Source organism: Panthera uncia, chromosome A2 (genome assembly GCF_023721935.1).
Source record: "Panthera uncia isolate 11264 chromosome A2, Puncia_PCG_1.0, whole genome shotgun sequence".
Lineage (NCBI taxonomy): Eukaryota > Metazoa > Chordata > Mammalia > Carnivora > Felidae > Panthera > Panthera uncia.
This window is the reverse complement of record NC_064816.1, coordinates 87,425,692-87,431,691: the sequence shown is the minus strand read 5'-3', so window position 1 is coordinate 87,431,691 and position 6,000 is coordinate 87,425,692. Positions and strand designations below refer to the sequence as shown.

Genomic DNA, 6,000 nt, shown 5'->3' with positions numbered 1-6,000 from the left:
TCAAATAAGGCTTCAGTTAGTGTAAGTATTGTTTTTAGACATGTATTTTATTTGAGTTATTCCAACATGCATGTTTTGATAATTAAATGTGCTTGATACAAGTGAATAACTGTCAACACTGCATGAGATAGTTTATCTATAATAATGCCTATAATCTGACAATGGGATCATTAATATAAGGGTCTTAGCCTGTAGAAAAGCACTTTATGTGTGGTTCTTATAAAGAATTTCTGAATATCTGAAGTCTGTTTTGCCTTTTACTTCATAACCTGATACCATTGTTGAAATAAATATCACCCCTATTTTACACAGGAGGAGTCCTTAGGGCAGAGAGCATAAGCGAATTGTTTAAGTTAGTAATTTGCTGGTTGCATAGGGGAGCAGTCTTTTCTTCTTGGCTGTGATTTCTATAATTAAGGTGGGTAGCCACCAGATGGCAGTAATGCTTTGATTTGTGCTTCCAACTATCCTGGCAATTGGGCAAATATTTACTTCGGCCCTTGCTATGTACCAATTACTGTGTTTATGCACCAACTCATCACATTCTTAGAGTAATTCTATGAAGCAAGCACTAACGTTATCCCGATTTTATAAATGAGGAACTTGAGAAACTAGATAAAGGCGTTGGCTGGGATTCAAGTTCTGGTCTAATTTCAAAGCCCTTTAGTATGTGGTCCCTATGTATTGAAATGTATCTAAATCTACATCTAAACATTTTACTCACATGTATATGCTTTTAAATATTTAAATATAGATTATAGCCAGGAATATTTTTATTTATGTCAGTATTATCCTCTGTTGAAACATGAGGAGGGGAAACAGATAATAAGTAGAAATTGTGATCTAGTTTCTACAGCACCACACTTTACACAGCCCTTTCAACCATGTTACTGCGACTGGCTTTCACTCTGGTTATGCAAGGGGGGTAAATAGTATGGCCATGTTACAGGGAAGAAAGTATTCAGAGGGTCAGTGACTTGTTCCAGATGTATGTCACCTAAGGTATGAGATTAAAATTCCATGCAAGCATGTTTGCACTAACCCACTAATGTCCAAGGAAACCATTTCTGTTTGTCTCTTAACCCACATCGGCTGTAGCTCAGTGTCAGGTTGACATCACCCCTGGGTCTCCTTCAGAATGCTTCATTCTTGTCTTCAGCCCACATCCTCTCCTGGAGCCAGTAAGGACATTTTATAGTTCTGAGACTTGAGAAGCCCTGGGTGTTGCTTGAAAGATTCTCTTGAAGTGCTTGAAGATTCTCTTGGCTGCTGCCTGTGTATATTTTAAGGCATCACCTCCTGGACTTGTGTTTGGCACAACTAACTGCTGAAAAAAACTCTGTAGTTTTTATTTCCCTTTTCCCCGAACCCTGTTTCTTCCATGTTTCAGAAGGGAAAATTGTCAGTAGATAGAATGAAGGTCAAATTTTCTTAGACTAGTTACATGAAAGAAAACATCTCGAATCTAGTTAAGATAATAGTTTTCACTCTATTGAAAATGACTAGGAACACTGAAAGGTATCAGGAGGAGGGCAGTTAGAAATGACCTTATGGCAAATGAAAGATAACCTCTTGGATTATTAGTCTCCGTCTTGGTAGTCACTGTGTATGATACAGGAGAAGATCCCCAACTTCTCTGGTCCTCACTTTATACTTTAATGAACTGAGAAATTTGATCCAATAATGTCCCTTCTTTCTTCCAGCTAATACTCTCATTCTAGGAACCAGAGAATAACCTGGAGTGGCCAGTCTGAAATTATTTTTAATAACCACTTAAACCTAATAAGGTTTTTTTTTATATATATATATAGTGTGAGTGGGGCACCTGGGGGGCTCTGTCGGTTGAGCATCAGACTCTTGATTTCTATGCAGGTAATGATTTCGTGGTTGTGGGATTGAGCCCTGTGTCAGGCTCCGCACTAAACATAGAGCCTGCTTAAGACTCTCTCTCCTTCTCCCTCTCCATCTGCCCCTAGCTCTCTCTCTCAAAAAAAACAAAAAACAAAAACAAAAAACAAAAACAAAACAAAACAGCTGTGTGTGTGTGTGTATTTATAATGTCAGAAACTAGAAATTTTAGATGTTGTTAACAATGAGTCATAATTCAATTTTGTTTACTTAGTTAACTCAACACAGAATGAGGGTTAGAAAAAAGGTCCTGGAACACCCCCGCTCCCCACCCCCATCACAGTTTTTTGGTTGTGGGTTGTTTTTGGGTTTTTTTCCCCCACAAAAATAAAAGCTCTTACTAACCTGGGTATAGATTAATCATGGTTAAGTACATCAGGATTTGGGATCCATTTCCATTTTCATTTTTCGAAAAGGGCTTGGTAATGAGGATGTTGACTCTTTGGCTGGTAAAGAGGTGGGGAGAGGCTGCATTTAATCCTCCTGACAAGGGCCCTGCCTAATGACTGAAATTATAACCCCGCTGAACCAAGCCTAGCCCATGACCAGAAAATCAAGAGGTGAGTGTGAAGTCTTTAACAACTAGCTTCTCCTTGTGTAAATTACAAAGCAGGGCAAGCAGTAAGCATAATGGGTTACGAATGCAGACGCGGAATTCTTGCCTACTTTTCTACTCTGGAGCCTCAGCAAGTTAGTAACTTCTCTGTGCCTCAGTTCCCACATCTACAAAAACAGGAAAATACTGATCTCACAGGGTTGGTGTGAAGCTAACTGGGAGCCTGTCAGTTAAGTGAAGGAATACCTGGCACATAGCAAAAGCTCACAAAGCAAGTATTCTCTAGTCTGGCTATCATTACCATTAGATTTTTCATTTCTTTTTTTTTTTTTTTTTTTGTGACCTGTGATTTTATTTTATTTTATTTTATTTTTAATGTTTATTTATTTATTTATTTTTTAATATATGAAATTTACTGTCAAACTGGTTTCCATACAACACCCAGTGCTCATCCCAAAAGGTGCCCTCCTCAATACCCATCACCCACCCTACCCTCCCTCCCACCCCCCATCAACCCTCAGTTTGTTCTCCGTTTTTAACAGTCTCTTATGCTTTGGCTCTCTCTCACTCTAACCTCTTTTTTTTTTTTTCCTTCCCCTCCCCCATGGGTTTCTGTTACCTTTCTCAGGATCCACATAAGAGTGAAACCATATGGTATCTGTCTTTCTCTGTATGGCTTATTTCACTTAGCATCACACTCTCCAGTTCCCTCCACGTTGCTACAAAAGGCCATATTTCATTCTTTGTTATTGCCACGTAGTATTCCATTGTGTATATAAACCACAATTTCTTTATCCATTCATCAGTTGATGGACATTTAGGTTCTTTCCATAATTTGGCTATTGTTGAGAGTGCTGCTATAAACATTGGGGTACAAGTGCCCCTATGCATCAGTATTCCTGTATCCCTTGGATAAATTCCTAGCAGTGCTATTGCTGGGTCATAGGGTAGGTCTATTTTTAATTTTCTGAGGAACCTCCACACTGCTTTCCAGAGCGGCTACACCAATTTGCATTCCCACCAACAGTGCAAGAGGGTTCCCTTTTCTCCACATCCTCTCCAGCATCTGTAGTCTCCTGATTTCTTCATTTTGGCCACTCTGACTGGCATGAGGCGATATCTGAGTGTGGTTTTGATTTGTATTTCCCTGATAAGGAGCGACGTTGAACATCTTTTCATGTGCCTGTTGGCCATCCGGATGTCTTCTTTAGAGAAGTGTCTATTCATGTTTTCTGCCCATTTCTTCACTGGGTTATTTGTTTTTTGGGTGTGGAGTTTGGTGAGCTCTTTATAGATTTTGGATACTAGCCCTTTGTCCAATATGTCATTTGCAAATATCTTTTCCCATTCCGTTGGTTGCCTTTTAGTTTTCTTGGTTGTTTCCTTTGCTGTGCAGAAGCTTTTTATCTTCATAAGGTCCCAGTAATTCACTTTTGCTTTTAATTCCCTTGCCTTTGGGGACGTGTTGAGTAAGAGATTGCTACGGCTGAGGTCAGAGAGGTCTTTTCCTGCTTTCTCCTCTAAGGTTTTGATGGTTTCCTGTCTCACATTCAGGTCCTTTATCCATTTTGAGTTTATTTTTGTGAATGGTGTGAGAAAGTGGTCTAGTTTCAACCTTCTGCATGTTGCTGTCCAGTTCTCCCAGCACCATTTGTTAAAGAGACTGTCTTTTTTCCATTGGATGTTCTTTCCTGCTTTGTCAAAGATGAGTTGGCCATATGTTTGTGGGTCAGTTCTGGGGTTTCTATTCTATTCCATTGGTCTATGTGTCTGTTTTTATGCCAATACCATGCTGTCTTGATGATTACAGCTTTTTAGTAGAGGCTAAAGTCTGGGATTGTGATGCCTCCTGCTTTGGTCTTCTTCTTCAAAATTACTTTGGCTATTCGGGGCCTTTTGTGGTTCCATATGAATTTTAGGATGGCTTGTTCTAGTTTCGAGAAGAATGCTGGTGCAATTTTGATTGGGATTGCATTGAATGTGTAGATAGCTTTGGGTAGTATTGACATTTTGACAATATTTATTCTTCCAATCCATGAGCACAGAATGTCCTTCCATTTCTTTATATCTTCTTCAATTTCCTTCATAAGCTTTCTATAGTTTTCAGCATACAGATCTTTTACATCTTGGGTTAGATTTATTCCTAGGTATTTTATGCTTCTTGGTGCAATTGTGAATGGGATCAGTTTCTTTATTTGTCTTTCTGTTGCTTCATTGTTAGTGTATAAGAATGCAACTGATTTCTGTACATTGATTTTGTATCCTGCAACTTTGCTGAATTCATGTATCAGTTCTAGCAGACTTTTGGTGGAGTCTGTTGGATTTTCCATGTATAATATCATGTCATCTGCAAAAAGTGAAAGCTTGACTTCATCTTTGCCAATTTTGATGCCTTTGATTTCCTTTTGTTGTCTGATTGCTGAAGCTAGAACTTCCAGCACTATGTTAAACAACAGCGGTGAGAGTGGGCATCCCTGTCGTGTTCCTGATCTCAGGGAAAAAAAACTCAGTTTTTCCCCGTTGAGGATGATGTTAGCTGTGGGCTTTTCATAAATGGCTTTTATGATCTTTAAGTATGTTCCTTCTATCCCGACTTTCTCAAGGGTTTTTATTAAGAAGGGGTGCTGGATTTTGTCAAAGGCCTTTTCTGCATCGATTGACAGGATCATATAGTTCTTTTCTTTTTTTTTGTTAATGTGATGTATCACGTTGATCGATTTGCGAATGTTGAACCAGCCATGCATCCCAGGAATGAATCCCACTTGATCATGGTGAATAATTCTTTTTATATGCCGTTGAATTCGATTTGCTAGTATCTTATTGAGAATTTTTGCATCCATATTCATCAGGGATATTGGCCTGTAGTTCTCTTTTTTTGCTGGGTCTCTGTCTGGTTTAGGAATCAAAGTAATACTGGCTTCATAGAATGAGTCTGGAAGTTTTCCTTCCCTTTCTATTTCTTGGAATAGCTTGAGAAGGATAGGTATTATCCCTGCTTTAAACGTCTGGTAGAACTCCCCTGGGAAGCCATCTGGTCCTGGACTCTTATTTGTTGGGAGATTTTTGATAACCGATTCAATTTCTTCACTGGTTATGGGTCTGTTCAAGCTTTCTATTTCCTCCTGATTGAGTTTTGGAAGAGTGTGGGTGTTTAGAAATTTGTCCATTTCTTCCAGGTTGTCCAATTTGTTGGCATATAATTTTTCATAGTATTCCCTGATAATTGTTTGTATCTCTGAGGGATTGGTTGTAATAATTCCATTTTCATTCATGATTTTATCTATTTGGGTCATCTCCCTTTTCTTTTTGAGAAGCCTGGCTAGAGGTTTGTCAATTTTGTTTATTTTTTCAAAAAACCAACTCTTGGTTTCGTTGATCTGCTCTACAGTTTTTTTAGATTCTATATTGTTTGTTTCTGCTCTGATCTTTATTATTTCTCTTCTTCTGCTGGGTTTAGGCTGCTTTTGCTGTTCTGCTTCTATTTCCTTTAGGTGTGCTGTTAGATTTTGTATTTGGGATTTTTCTTGTTTCTTGAG

The 6,000-nt window shown here is 38.6% G+C and overlaps 1 protein-coding gene across 1 annotated transcript in view; it reads left to right on the top strand.

Annotated features, from left to right (window-relative positions):
- ABCB4 (ATP binding cassette subfamily B member 4) overlaps positions 1-6,000 on the top strand; it is a 76,460-nt gene that overhangs the window by 53,528 nt on the left and 16,932 nt on the right. The gene's annotated exons all lie outside the window — the stretch shown is intronic.